The sequence below is a fragment of the Falco biarmicus genome, chromosome 2 (genome assembly GCF_023638135.1).
Source record: "Falco biarmicus isolate bFalBia1 chromosome 2, bFalBia1.pri, whole genome shotgun sequence".
Taxonomy (NCBI): Eukaryota; Metazoa; Chordata; class Aves; order Falconiformes; family Falconidae; genus Falco; species Falco biarmicus.
The window spans coordinates 31475053-31489575 of NC_079289.1; positions in this window are offsets into that span (position 1 = coordinate 31475053).

The following is a 14523-nucleotide window of genomic DNA, read 5'->3' on the forward strand; positions in this document are numbered from 1 at the left end:
ACCCTATGCTTCACGCAAGGCTAAAGGATGGGGCAGTAACATAGTCTCACTTCCAAGGCTTCAGTGACCTTGATTCCTATTGCAAATCTATGGGCTGTTGTAACTAATATGGTCCTTTCCAATCTCATTGATGTCTTGCTGGTGGTCAGATTATCTGGGTGCAAGAAGCTCTTAGGCATGTGACCAGTTTCTTTTTTTTCTAAGAAAAGGTGGGAAAAGGATCTGTGGGAGGAACTCTGCTGCCAAAATCCTTCAAAAGTCAGTGCAAGAGGCTTTAGGATTGCTCTCTGCTACTACATCAGTGTTAAGCTATCTGAATAGCAGTATGATCTATCCTCATAAAGAGACACCCCCCCCCCCCATATCTATTCACTTGCCCCCAAAGATTACAAGACTATATTTGAAATCCTCTACTTCCACAAAATAAACAAAATTATGTCTCCTTTTCTCTCCTCTCTGCCTCTGACAAGTTCATCTTGCCTGAAGCTCACACTGTGACCACTAATACATTTTCCTAAGTAGAATTAATGACATTTTATACAACTGTACTTGCAGCCAGATGACTCTCCCTTGTACAAGGGAGCAGTTGGTTTCAAAATCTCTTAAGAAACACGTTACAAGAATTGTGCATGTGTTGCAAGGAGAACTTTGCATGAGACAGAGAAGGAAGATCTCAGCGTTAAAATGCTTGGAGTATAATGTAGTTCTCAAAATTAGACTCTTTGTTTGATATTGAAATAGCTTTCATGTGTGACAGGAGAGAATTAGTCATCTTCCTTTAAAATGAATCGATCGCCAGCCACCTGCTGTTCTAGCTGTCACGAACTGTCCTCTGCTTCAGTTTTAAAAGAACAAACCAAAACAAATCTGTTTTTAGATTGTTGGAGCTTAAAAAATAATAATCAAGATGAATAACCTCTTGGTTTTCCACTGCCATGGAAATGACATCGGTCACTCACTGATGCCAGATTTTTATTGTTAGCCACATGTTTTTGGCATGGTAGTCACTGTAAAGGGCTTCATGGCTCCTCTGGAGAATGCTGGGGTTCTAGCACACAGTGCAGATTCACCTAAAAAATTTTTCTGCCATAATTAGGCTCATGTTTAGGTGAAAACTTTTGCTCAGAGACATGTGAAGCAGGTAGAAGTCTGAGCGCCAGAATCCCGGGTCTGTCAATGAATGAGATGAGGACTCGTCCCTCTCTGCAGACTTGGTCTTGCTGTGACCAGCCTAAGGCATTCTCCTCATGGGTGCTGCTAATATTTTCCACTATCTGGGTTTGTCTGCTGAGTCTTTAAATAGTAAGAATATCAACATAATTCTTGAATGTTAAATATTGCTGTGCTAGTCAGACAAAACTAGCTAACTATCTCCTATGGTGCTACCAGAGAGAAGCAAAAAAACACTGTTACATATAAAGCAGGTGAAAATGAGAGTGACTTACTAGAGGGCATCAACTGCTAAACATCAACAAGAAAATCAGCTGCTAGCTCATGAAGCACACAGTAAGTGCCCTTTGTGGTCCTTCCCCCAAAGTAACCCTGGCATTCTAGTATTAAGAAAAATGAGTTAATCTGATAACTATAGAAGATTTAAATAATTGAATGTAGTTTGGAAGTGGCAAAAAATAACAGCTATGCTGCACTCCAGAGCTGGTGCTGTCCATGCCACATCTTACAGTGAAGGGCAAGAAGTGAACGTACTCCTTATTTGCAGTTGGTCAGGCACAGCAAATGATCTTTCAACAACTCCAAGAGCTGGTAAGCTCCTCCAAGCATTGTGCTGTTCATGGCACTGCTGTGAGTTGCCTCTTTGGTCAGAGAGTTGCCTCTTTTGGTCAGAGGCTCAGAGCACATGCTGACTCTCCTGGTTCTATCCCAGATTATTCTTAAAGAGGCAGCAAGCAAAAAGGCAAACCAAGAGGATGCAGAAAGAAAATCACACACAACGGAAAGAGAATGTAGTCTTGTACGCAGGTGCTCCTCAATAAGTAGTTGGAGCTGATGGCTGTGGCTATATATCAGGTTTCCTTTCTGTGCTATAGGTAGGAAATATCTGAGGAGAGGAGGACCCCAGGAGACCAGGGGCTAGCAGCCATGAGGGTAGTATAAATAATTTCTTCAGTCCCTCTATGCTTCGGCTTGATTTTCTCATTTGATCTATTTTTAAGGTCCTCCAAAGAGGAGGATGGCATTAGACCAATCCCTCACTATTTTGCTCACTCTATAGGTCTAATTTCTGCCACAGCAGTTTTAGCTCATTATTTTTCAGTTTACTGCTCCTCTTGTTTACCAGACATGTTTCTTTGTGCTGTGTTTAGGACAATTTGTCTTATACCTGAGCTTCACTCAGAACAGCAGGAATAAGTGCAGCAGAGATCATCAGCAGCCAGCTGCTCGAGTTACCCATCTTCCCAGAAAGATTTTGAAGCTGTTCCTGAATTCTCAGCTGCTACGGAGGTGTTGTTATCAGTATGCCACCTAGCAAACAGAAGGCCAGTTGGGTTACATCTGCAAGGTGGTTGCTGGAGGGCGGCTGCGTGTAGATACACTCTAAGGGTAAATGCCTTAGGCAAAGAGAGGTCCTTGCAGCCAAATTCTTTGATGCAAGTGGCAGTCACTGACACTATTGGCAGTAGCACAGGATGCCTTCTGCAGGGCTGAGCCCTTAGTTCTTCATCATTACAGACACTGCTAGCAAAGGAAGGGGATATTTTACCAAGCCCAAGCTCTTCCCCTTTAGCCCATGCACTTTGGCAAGCTCGGTGCATCAACAAAGAGGGAAAACAACTCTGGTACTATGTAAGACAGAAAAAAAATATCAACACCACATAATTATCAACAGCTCCAGCCCAACAACCAGTATCCTGCACCGCATTAGAAGCAAAATCATAGAGCCCAATATTGGAACATCAGTGCCAGCTGAATATTGCACATAGGAACTTATGTTGTCTTAGGTTTCCTCTGTTATTATTTCCTGTACTGTTTGTTTTAGTAAGGAGAGAGCAAGGAAGATGCCCAGTTTGTCCTATTTTTCAGCAGTTTATTAGTAAGCGGCACTGCACTTCTGACAGTGGCATTACAATAGCTGGAGCAGACAGCAGGCAGGAGGGGTCCCCCTGAGCCTCAGAGCCACTCTCTTGCTGCAGCCATAACGTATAGACCGATCTAGCTCTGTCTTAGCTTTCATTAGGTTTTGTGCCCTGCTTTGACCAAAACATTGTTCCATAAACTTCCTCCTCTGAAGGAAAGAGACCTTCCCGTTTCCATAGTAAATGTGTGCACAGTCATTTTAATGTAATGTTTAACCCACTTGCTCTTAAACCAATAGACGGATCTTTTCTCCGTGTTTGGGTTTAACCTACTTCTCATCCTTCTCTCTGAAAGAATGCACAAATCAAGTTTTCCTTTTTTTACCCCAAGATAAAGTACCTATTGCTTTGGCCACCTGAACAGTGCTGTTCTGCATCTGTTTAAATTTCAACTCAAATTCTTGAATATTGATTACCAGAATTTTACCCAGTTCTCCAGTCTTCTGTAGAATAGCCACCTGAACAGTGCTGTTCTGCATCTGTTTAAATTTCAACTCAAATTCTTGAATATTGATTACCAGAATTTTACCCAGTTCTCCAGTCTTCTGTAGAATACTCCTAGCTTCTTTTCATGTCCTTCTCCATTAGGAATTAGTTAGATCCAAGTGAACAGCAGAAATATTTGCAATTAGTCACTACATAGACTTGTTCAGCATCAGGTGATTTAATTAGTTTCCTTCATTTCTAATATTGCTCTGTCTTCAGTGAAGAACTTGCAGACCTACTTTCACATGCTCTTCCATTTAATATAAATTCAGCTTCTTAGTCTTTGGGGTTTTATTTTTAATGATCAAATCTTCTAAAATGGTTTCAACAATTACAAGGCCAATAAAAATAGCATACAGGCTGTTGGGTTTTTTGTCTGTTTGGTAGGGAAATCTGCCACCCATTCCATCTAGAAGTAATCACACTTATTCTATATTCTTTATTTAGGACATTGAAGTGTCCCTTAACGATGCAGTTATTAGTAAATCTCTCTTTCTAATAACATTACCTAAATATCTATAACAGCCAGACCTCATAATGAAATTATACAGTGGTTTCTCAGCCCAGTAAAACCTCTTTTTCTTTTTTGTCCCCAGTGATATTGAGACACATACTGTTTTGCCCATGCCGTTGTTTCTACCTTTACACTTTTATGCTCAGTTCCTTTGTCGATGCACCCCACTGCCTTTAGCTTAATCTCTGTCTTTCTACAGACTGCTTTTCCTCAATGCATCTGCTCTAAATGTGGCTGCTATTTTACCACATGCTGTTATCCCTTATAGTGTCTGATCTCACATCCTGTTCCAATAGTTCCACCTTGCCTGGTCTGTTTGCCAGGCCTCCCACATTAGTGCATGATGGGGAAGCAGTTTCTTACCAGCCACACTCAGTAACCCAGCTGGGAGAGAAACAGTCCCTTAGAAGCTCTATCAGCTACTTGACTTGTGTTCCTACCGGTATGAGTTTCCTTCCTCAGGCTCCATCAGCTGTTGCCATGTTTTGGTTACTTCATTTGTTATCCCTGAGAACTAAAGCCATGCCTAGTTTCCCCCTTCATTTTTTTCTAATCTTTTTTATGATCCATGTCAACCCTGTTTTGTAGGAAGTCAGGATTTCACTCAGCAAGCTGCATCTTCTTTCCATGACTGCCTCCCTGCAGCAAGTTTCTCCCAGATGTTCTCAGATCTCCTTTGTTCAGTCTTTACTTTGCAACAAAAGCATGAAACCTGGTAGACTGAACCTGAAGGTGTCCCACTGTGCAGGTAATGCAATAACAGTTTGGCATTCACTATGGAAGTATTAACAAACACTGATATGATTGTCTTAAATGCCGTGTGATAAACTATAGCAAAATCCCTTTTGTGCAACAGCCACATGAGTGGAAGTTAATTTTTCCAGAAACATCTTTTATCCAGATTATTTACTCTGGTCCCCAACCTACCAATGTTCAAAACAATTTTAGCTTCTCTTCCTACTGCTGAAAACTGTTGCTTATAAAATGTCAGTCATTTATATTAAAGGCATGTCTTTACTGAAGAGTTAGCACTCACAGTTTTCTAGTTGTGTTGTTTTGTGCACTTCAATGCTGCATAAACCCATGTCTTAGGTTTAACTCCTGCCTCTGATCACAAGCTGTGCCAATCTAAGATTAAACTGGTATTGTGTGAAAACCTGTTTGGAAGTGCCATTACCCTTCTGGTTTAGTAAACTAAGCCAGCAACTGGAAGAGATATGCTATTGTGGCAGTGAATGAAAGTCATGTTCCAGGAAAAAAGGATGCTGGTGGCTTTTTGCATTGATGCAGGAGCATGTCATGTTATGGAACTGCAGGCAGTGAAGACAATCAGCAAAATCCTCCTGAGCTGGTCAGTTGTTATTTTGCAAGGCAACCTTGAGCCCAGACTGGCAGTGCCACACAGTAAATTGAGAATAACAATCAGTAATTCAACTGAAGCACTATCAAACTGACACTGCTGATCTGTCAAGTGCTGAGCTGCTTGCTTTGGTCATCGTGAACACATTTTTCAGTGTTTTATCTATTTCCCATACTTAGGATTCTCTTTTGTGAATCCTTTTGTTGTTGTCTGCTTAGAAATTCCAGAGTTTCTGATTTTTGGTGTCTTCCCAAGTGATGAGTCTTACTGATCTCCTACCAAAAACATTGTGCAGGTAACGTTAAGTCCAGGCATGCAGTTCCTGTTCAAATGTGGCACAGGGGTGGCAGAAACATGACACAACAATGGGAAGAAACTGCATCTGGTTGGAAATTAAAAGGTTTCAGACAAGCTACTTCTGTTTCCAGTGCACTGTACTGGGCCTGGAGGATGTAGCGGGGTCATCTTGAACCATCCAGGTCAGGTGTGGGAAGAGCAATGGATGATATCATCTCTGCTGGTGATAGACTCAGGGTACTGTGGTACTACTTTGTTCCCCGTATTTATCAGATTGCACTACATTTTTTCTGCCATCACAAAGGTCTTTTTTTCTCTAGCTAAGCAGGGAAAAAATAAGTTTATGCTTGATATTATTCATGTCTTTCTTCATGAGTGGAAATATTCTTGGTGTCATTCACCTACACTAACTTCAGATGTCTAAAATTTAGATATCAGAGTTTGAACGAGTCCCATAGACAACCTTTACCTCTGATGAAGAGAGGGGGCACAGCAGGACGTGGTTTGTCTTACTGTTGGAGATGCTGGCCTTCTGATGAGACCAAGACAAACAGCTCTTTTCTGGGGGATGGTGGGATTTATACCCTGTTGAGACTTATTGGGCTCCCTACATTTTTTTTCATTCTTTCTTAATAACCATATTAGAATGGTAATTTTTTGTGTTCCAATGTAAAGCAACAAACTGTTCTTATCTTCTTAATTACCTTGATAATTAATAAAGCTTATTATTTTTGTTTTGTACAATATTATTCCCTTAAAACTCCATGTGTTATATATGTGTGTGTACATGTACACATGTACATACAAAGATCTATTAAAAAAATGTCTGTAGAGATTGTCACCAGCTAGAAGGCATTAGAGCCACCAGCATGGTGACTTTTCCCCAGCTATGAGCCAAGGGTGATCAGCTCATAATTAAATATAACTTTTAAGTGATGAAGATGTGGCAAAAGAATTACACCTTAAATTACATCTGATTTACAAGCAAGCAGTTTATTTTTAAATAGCGCAGTACCTTTCCTATAGTGATTCCTATATTGGAGTGTGTGATGATGGTGGTGGGAGTCTTTTACTCTCCAACTCTACCTTGACGTCTGCTTGATCATGAGAGTTTCTGCAGTTAAACCTCATGCGTGGCTGCATAAGATGCCTATCCTTTCCTTGCCATGTGAGGAGTGCACTGACTTGATTCTTCCATTTGTTAGTTCAGCCTTTTGGTCATTTATAGTTAAATCCTGATTCCCTTTACTTACGTCAATCTATCATTAAGTTTATTTTCCAACTGGTTTAAGGGGTGAAGAAAGCTTTACTTACAGCTCTTGCTTCACTGTTAAGTGGCAAGATTTCCAAGCATCTTAGAGTCTATCACTCCATATTTCAACAATAACAGTATGCTGGATGGTAACAAGATTTTACCTGGAACTGTGAAAGGGAAAATCCTAACACAGATGTATGACTAAACTATGTGACAGTACATAAACTGCATCCTAAACTCATTATTATGTGTACCTCCAAAATTTTACAATACACGTAGGTATCTTAAGCTTTCCTAAGCTCTTAGACTTTAATCTTAGTTTATAGCACATGTTAGTTGATGGAACTCAAGCTTTTCCCAGCAGGCCAGGAGCAGCCTGGTGCCCTGCTGCAAAGCACTCCCATGGGTCCCTTCCCCAGCCTTTGCACTGGCGGCATAATTTAATCATTTCATGCTCTTTCAGTGACTCAGATACACTCATTGGGTTTGACCATCTCTACAGAGATTTTCTGTTGGCACCACAGTCCCTGCAAAGAGAAGCAGCACATAATGGACTTCAGTGTAGCAAAATCTGGTTTAAGAGCAAGAAATTCCTGAATGCTGCCATGATATCCTGTGGCTGATGTGTTGGATTATTTTCATGGACCTGATTCTCAGAAATGCAACAGAAAAACACATGCATAATTAACATGTGAAATTACCTGGAATTCATTCACAGTTCCCTGTGAGTACTAGTAACTATCAGACATTGCTCTGGGGGCATGTGTGCACTGGTACTTCCAATTAGGAAGTCATCACGAAACATGCATGCACATTTCCGAAAAAACTCAGTTCTGTAGTAAGTGGAGTTGGCATTGCTTACTGGCATTGCATGCAAAGCTGTTCTGAAAAAAGCTAATTGCATTATGCTTTGAATATGTGAACTGATGAAGTTCATTGATGAATGTGCCTAAGCTTATTGCTTTACAGATATTAATATTTTTTACTAATGACATTGTTTACCACTGTTTGTGCAATGCAGCTCTGTTTTTCACAATATTTACTTAGCTGCAATTTGGTTTCAGTGAGGCTTCAGCAGATACTTAGATGTAAACTGTACCAAAAGTGCAGGGCCTCACCATGAACAGCATGAAAAGGCAAATACGGTTCAGGGAATTCAAACCACCCTGAAGCAAAGCACTGGTAAGGTGACTCCGTGCTGGAGCAGTACAAGACTTTGTTGTAAGGTAGGTTTGTAATTACAGTCCCACACTCGATATTTTGAGGTTGCAGACACCAATTTTGTGTGTGTTTATTTTCTGAGGAAACCAGTGGTTCTGCTCTACATTCACACCACCACCAGGACCCTGATTTTCTTCAAGTGGATCCAGGCAGGCAGACCTCAAAGTAAAGAAAGCAGAGCCCTTATGAGTCAAAACTTTGTGGGAAAACATGTTGTTGACAATTTTTGCCTCCACAAAGGAGTTATAACTAACCAAGAAACCAGTCTAGAGATCTGAGGGATTAATGTTACTCTCCCTCAATTTTTGCAGAATAAATGAATGAGCAGGCAAATGAAGAAAATGGACAGGATTGCCTAAGTCTAGTACTCTGTGAAAGCTCTGGGTGGTTTCCAATACAGTTTTCAAACCATTCAAGATAAAGAGACAGCTGATGCTATCATTTTGACCTCATAGTTTTGGCCTGAAGCTCAGACATTTATGTGATATTGTCATTGTCTCTTTCTATCATCCAGGAGATTAAAAAAATTCTAATTGATGCTTGCCTGTGCCTGGAATGCTGTTAGCTCAGCACAGCATGCAGGAGTTCATGTGCCAGTAGTTTTGATATATAAGAAGCATTTATCCATGTAGCTTTCTGCATTTCTTAAGACTATGGATTTCTTTGTTACATGCCAAAGCTGTCACTCTGCATCAGAGCTGTGGTGATTCATTGGCTTAATGCTACCAGAACCAGAAGCAATATTCACTTGCAAATTTCAATTAAAAATCAGAAGAGACACAAGATGCACACTTCTAACAGGGAGGGTGATTCATTATTGGGAAGGAACTAGCCTTGGAAGTAGCAAATTTTTCATTTGCATTTGCAGATTATCACTAGAGGTCTGGAAGATACGCTGTAGCCAAAACCAAGCTATTGGGTCCAGTACAAGGATAACTAAAGGAAATTAGGTGACATATGGTAGAAGAATGGGCTACATGAGAAGATATCCTTTTCAGTTCATTTGTCCTATATGCAGAAGAATAAAGTCCCTAGAATCAGAAAATAATAGTTTTCTCAGGACATGGGTTACCTCTGACTTGTCCTTCTCCAGTCATCTCAAACTGAGAAGGATTCACTTTGCTGGCTTGGTGCTTGCCTTTGATAGAGACCGTGGGCACAGCACTGATTCAGCGCTGAACCTGTGTATTTTTGCTGCAGGGGTGGCTTCAGAAAACATGAGACCACCTGCAAAATCAGCCCATGTTTTGCATGGGAGATAAACAATGTGGCAGAGTGTGTGTGTGAGGAGTAGGACAGTCAGGAAGATCAAATTCATCATTTTCTGTCCATAGCAACTGGAAAATGTAACCATCTGTGGTTTTGTGGCTTTGAAATGTTCAGTGAATTTGAAATAAATTGTGTCATGCCCTGAATATACCTTAGTGTCAGGGCTACAAGTAGCACATGTTTGGTCTCACTGTCATGGTTTATTTATGTCTCTGAATTTGTTCACGCAGGTGGCCAGATCCCAGGAGGTGCTTTTGCTCGCAGTCTCTTTTTTGAGGCCATTGTGATCTGTCATTTTCTACCCTGGAAAGGGTCATATTTCATCTGTAGCAGTAACATAAATTCATATGGTAATCAAGGCCTGGATCAGGCCTCACTGAACTGCAGGGGGACAACATCTACAAGGTGATGTGCCTTCATGTCATTTTTTTTGCTGGGACAGTGTAGACACTTTCATTTTGGTATCATTTTTCTTTCACATTTCCTGGTCCTGCCTCTAATTTATCCTTCAAGATTTGCACTCCCGGATGGCCGCTATTAGACGTCAAACTGAAAAGAGAAATCCCACAGTCCTCCATGTGCTCTAGAGCTCATGTCTCTTATAAGTAGCAGATTTATGGGAACTGAAGAAAAGATCAGGTATTGGCAGTAGCTTGAAGTGCATACAGTCAAAACCCAAATCAACACAGGTAAGCCATCCCAGCCTGGTATAGCCAGCACTGCACACACACAGGCTTTTTCTGACTTTAGCTTCGTGAAGAGAGGATGTGAGAGTGCACACTGTCCCTGCCATGTCAGCCTACAATCTTGTATTCAAGTGATAACTTTCTGCGAGATACAGCTTCGAACCACCTCAGGTTTTTAACATCTGCCGGGTGCTGTAATGCTAAATGGTGGGTAGGTAACAGGTAGAAATTGCTCAAACCACTCCCAGCACCTTCTAGCTTTTGACAGAGGGAAAGCAGCAGCCAATCCATTTTATAAGAAACCTAATGCTGTCTGTCCAGCAGGTTTTGAGAGTGGTGGCCTGGTGGGACACATGACATGGGATGGGCTCTTGATCTGGCAGAGTTCCTGGGCTGTGTAGGCCTGGGCTCACTGCAAACATGAATTGAAGCTGTAGGTGCTATGAACTTTATTAAAAATAAGATGGAAGTTAGGTGGCAGATGACCTTCTATCTGTTAGCGGAATACTCCATCTTAAAGTACTTTAAATACAGAAGTCCTCTTGGGTCCTGGCCCTAAGTAGCCACTTCTTGGTACTGATTTTCTGTAAAGCATTTGACCTACGGGCTTATCATTTGTTGGGTTGTTGTCTTGAGCACACCTCAGACTACTTGTCTGCACTGAAAAATTGGTACTTAATAACCAGTCACTGTGAGGGAGGATAGAGTCTGTTCAGCAATGAGGGTGTTAAAATGTGAGAGATCAGACCAATATCTAGATAGGGTGACAGAATGACACATTCAAGATGAACTCTGAATATTTCAGTGGTCATGAAAAGGAAGGCTACATTAAAAAGCCTTGCTGCTAATCCCTCTGTCTCACTGTTTTCCAGGAGGACTAAACAGGAGCATGCAGCAGTTCTCTTTGCTGCATTTCCTTCACACCAGCATTTATAGAATCACAGAATGGTTTGACTTGGAAGGGACCTTAAATATCACCTAGTTCCAACCCCCTGCCACGGGCAGGGACACCTTCCACTACACCAGGTTGCTCAAAGCCCCGTCCAACCTGGCCTTGAACACTGCCAGGGATGGGGCATCCACAGCTTCCCTGGGCAACCTCTGCCAGTGCCTCACAACCCTCTCAGGAAAGAATTTCTTAATTATATCTAATCTAAATTGACCCTCTTCTAGTTTAAAACCATTCCCCCCCGTTCTATTGCTGCAGGCCCTACTAAAAAGTCTGTCCCGCTACATCGGTCTATATATGTATGATTTTTTAAGTTGGTGAATTACCAAGCTAGTCTGTCAGACAATATCCTGACTTCATCGGAATTTCACACCCTGAGTTCAATGGTTGTGTTATGTTCTCTTATACTTTTCATAAGGCTGTCATGGCAACAAAAGCACAGTGAGATTTTCTTTCAAGTCCTGCTTGTTTGTTATCCAGGTGAAGTGATGGTGTGCCTCTGGTTATTACATGTAACTGCCCTTATTAAACACCTTCCACATGGGCATGTCTAACCAGGTATTTTCTTAGCTTCACTGTCTCCTCCTTTACCCCCTTCTGTGGAGAAGTGTGGAAAGGGAGTTTGTTCTAAGTAATCACAACTTTATAATAACAGCTGACTCCACCACCTGTTTTGTCACAGGGTACTTCCACCCTCTCGGTCGAGGCTACCTCTGCCAAATCGTCTTTCTTCTATCCCAGGCAGGGTCAGCCAGGGGCTCCAGCATGCCCAGCATGGTGAAACCCCAGTATAACAGCCCTTCCTCCATGTGCTCTGCAGCATGGACATGGACACCTTGCCTCCTGCATGAAACTTCTTTGTCCCATTTGTGCCATTGCTGTCCTGAGCTATGGAAACTGAAAGCAGTAAAGGAAAGATGGTTTAAGTGTGAATGGAGAAATTGCTGCAGACTCAAGTCTGGAATATGCAAAATTAAAATAGAGGGATAAACCACCCCTGCTGCCAGGCAGCACAGTATAGTTGCCTGTGAGATTTTGTCTTTGCCTCTATTTGTTTATGGCAATTTCGACATCTTATCTTTATAGACTTCACAGCAGCTGCTTTATCCCCAATATTTATATTTTATTTTCCATTGCTTAATTTGTTCTTCTTGTGGCTTTTATCTCCTGTGTGGCTGAAGTAGTGCCTTTCCCCCAAGGTCTTTGTGGTAACATCACCTATTGTCATGGTGTAACCCCAGCTGGCAACTAAACACCACACAGCTGTTTGCTGGCTCCCCTCCAGCAGGACAGGGAGAGAATCGAAGAGTGAGAAAACTCATGGGCTGGGATAAATACAGTTTAATAAGTAAAGCAAAAGCCGCATGCGCAAGCAAAGCAAGGAGCTCATTCACCACTTCCCATGGGCAGGCAGATGTTCAGCCATTCCCAGGAAAGCAGGGCTCCAGCACGTGTAACTGTTACTTGGGAAGACAAATGCCGTAATGCTGAATGTCCCCCCCCCCCTTCCTTCTTCTTCCCCAGATTTATATGCTGAGCATGACAACATATGGTATAGAATATCCCTTGGGTCAGTTGGGGTCAGATGTCCTGGCTGTGTCCCCTCCCAACTCCTTGTGCTCCCCCAGCCTGCTTGCTCTGCTGGGGTGTGCTGAGAGGCAGCAAAGGCCTCGGCTCTGTGTAAGCGCTGATCAGCGGTAACTAAAACATCCCTGAACTATCAACACTGTTTCAGCACAAATCCAAAACACAGTCCCATACCAGCTATTATGAAGAAAATTAACTCTTTCCCAGCCATAAACCAGCACAGCTACACAAAACTACTGAGCTTCAAAAATTGTTCATTGTGCTAGTAAAGTCAGTCAGAAGTTTCCCTGTGAGTTACTGAAAACTGATCACAACCTTAATCTCCTTTTACAGACAGCCTTTTTCTAGGATATGAACTTTAAAACCTACTTCTTAACAATTTGCTATAATCATGAGACAAGGTTCTGGGTATTGTGGCATTCAATTTATTTTAAGATTTCATATTACTAGTCAGGAAAAATGGGTGCAGACCATGAACTAAAAATTCCATCTTGCATGCTCCCAAGAGATTGCTTTTCTTTGTTGTATTTGAAAGGCAATTTGAAAATTCATGCATAGAAAAAAATTACATTATCCTGGGTAATTCGGATCCAGCAGAGGGTGTAAAATATGTCAATAACACATGAAAATTGCACCAAATTAATTAATGCTAAAGCTAACTGTAATTCCCAAGGTATTGCTAGACAAACATCATTACAGTAATGTGAACTGAATTTATTAAGATTGTAATCACCATGGATTTCTCTGTTAAGAAAGGATGCACTTGCAAACACTGTGTTTCATCTTGTTATTTTTGCACATGCAAAAGCAAATACTCAACACTTGAAAAGTCACATTGCCCTTTTAAATAAACTTCAGAAGTTTGTCTGTAAGTAGTCATTTCTGTTTTGTGATAAATTGCTAATGCCCTAGGGCCTTCCAGAATATTTATGCAAAACAGATAATCAGCCAGACAGGAATTTAGGTCTCTTTGACAATTTCTTGCAGTCATTTCAAGAACAAATCTTCATCCTTTGCCTGCAGATGCTGTTTTTGAATAATTTTCATTTTCCTTTGTTTTCTTGAGTTTCTGGTATTTAGGACTAAATCTTCCTTCATATTTTGAATTCTCTTTTACCTTAAGTCCATTAAACTCAACAGTGATGCTCGCTCAATGATTTGGATTTAATTTCACTAGTCATTTAATTTATATCGACTCTTCAACAACTGTCAACTGCTTTCTATGAAAATACCTTGTAATAATGTCTAGTATTAGCTCAATCTAGTATCAAGTTGTAATATTCCTGTTACCACCTTCCTCTGCCACTGTCTTGCAGAGTTTCTATAATGTCTTCAACTCAGAGACTTCAGACTTGTCTCTCGCTCCGTGTCCCTAAGTAACAAACATACCAGGGTGGAGAAAAGGTGTGACTCAGAGCTGGGATGATGAATGTTGTATGGGACGATGGCTTAGATGTGTTTCAGCCTGCCTCCTACTCTCACCATGCCTTAAGGTCACAGGGGAACTCAATCTGCTCCTCTCATTTACATCATGGCATCCACTCATGCATGTGTATGTTGAGGTGAAATTCAGAAATCCGTGTCATACAGAGCAGGGGAACAAGAATAGAGGTCCAATTTACTCCACTTAAACTTGGGGGCTCTGATCCTCTGGACCATAAATTGATACCATAAATTGATGCCAATTTGTCCACAAATCCCAAATTAAAGTCACCCAGCCACCTTCGAATGTGCAAATTAGGTGTGTTCACACTGACACTACTCCACAGTTCAACTTCACCCTGCAGTAAATAACATCCCTTACTAT